Raw genomic sequence first — 1,318 nt, 5'->3', positions numbered from 1 at the left:
GGCAGACGCTTCGGCCGCAGAACGGTGCCGTCCCTGCAGCTGTTTCCCTCTATTCCCCGCCCCCCCCAAATCACCCCATGATGGCTACATTGGGTGGGGGTCACGAGGACGGAGCCAGACTCTTCCCAGTGGTGCCCAGCGCCAGGACAAGGGGCAATGGGCACAAACTGAAGCAGAAGAGGTTTCAGTTGAATATGAGGAAGAACTTCTTGACTTTGAGGGTGCCCGAGCCCTGGCCCAGGCTGCCCAGGGGGGCTGTGGAGTCTCCTTCTCTGGAGATATTCAACCCCCGCCTGAACGCTGTCCTGTGCCCCCTGCTCTGGGTGAGCCTGCTTGGGCAGGGGGTGGCACTGGGTGAGCTGCTGAGGTCCCTTCCAACCCCTGCCATTCTGGGATTCTGTGATTCCTGTCCAGCCCCCTAATACAACAAACACTGGGATTACTGACGCGGCCCCGACAAGGGTGCGTGCTCAAAATCACTTGATTTGTCTCTTTTTGGTCAAAGAACTTGCTTTTGTGTTCCGTATCAGTTCTTTTCTCAATCCAGTCCTGAACCTATCTATCCAAGTAAGTGGTCAAAGAGATTTAACAGAATTATGGTGTTATTCTTTACGAAAGAGGCCCAAATGGATACCTAGTGGTAATAAATCCAGAGCCGTCTCCCATCTACCGAGAGGGGGCTGCTTTTGGGATTGAGGAGTTCAAACCTGGGCTCTCCATCGGGTGATGATGCTCCACGACGGCACAAATACGGCCATTGCCAAATTCCCAAACTCTTCCAGCGAGTACAACATCCTGCATAAACCCAAAAATGCTTAAAATGGCCAGGGAACCGTTTTTAGACTGGGTTTTGGTGCTGAGTACAAAACACGGTTCTCGGCTATGGATTGAACAGTTTCCAGCTTCCAGGCTGGTACCAAAACCAACCGGGGGGCTGCAAGGACACCAGGGCAGTTTTCAAGAGGAATTTACTGTTTCTGCAAAGTACCGGAGGAGACACCTAAAGGAATCATAGAATCACAGAATCACAGAATGTTTTGGGTTGGAAGGGACCCCTAGAGGTCATCTAGTCCAACCCCCCTGCAGGAGCAGGGACACCTTCAACCAGATCAGGTTGCTCAGAGCCCCATCCAACCTGACCTTGAATGTTCCCAGGGATGGGGCCTCCACCACCTCTCTGGGCAACCCGTGCCAGTGTTTCACCACCCTCATTGTAAAGAATTTCTTCCTTATATCCAGTCTAAACCTACCCTGTTTTAGTTTAAAACCATTACCCCTTGTCTTGTCACAGCTGGCCCTACTAAAAAGATTTTCCCCG

Source organism: Egretta garzetta, unplaced genomic scaffold (genome assembly GCF_000687185.1).
Source record: "Egretta garzetta isolate BGI_Z169 unplaced genomic scaffold, ASM68718v1 scaffold117, whole genome shotgun sequence".
In the NCBI taxonomy this organism is placed as follows: Eukaryota; Metazoa; Chordata; class Aves; order Pelecaniformes; family Ardeidae; genus Egretta; species Egretta garzetta.
The sequence above is the reverse complement of the archived record's forward strand: the minus strand, read 5'-3'. Positions refer to the sequence as shown.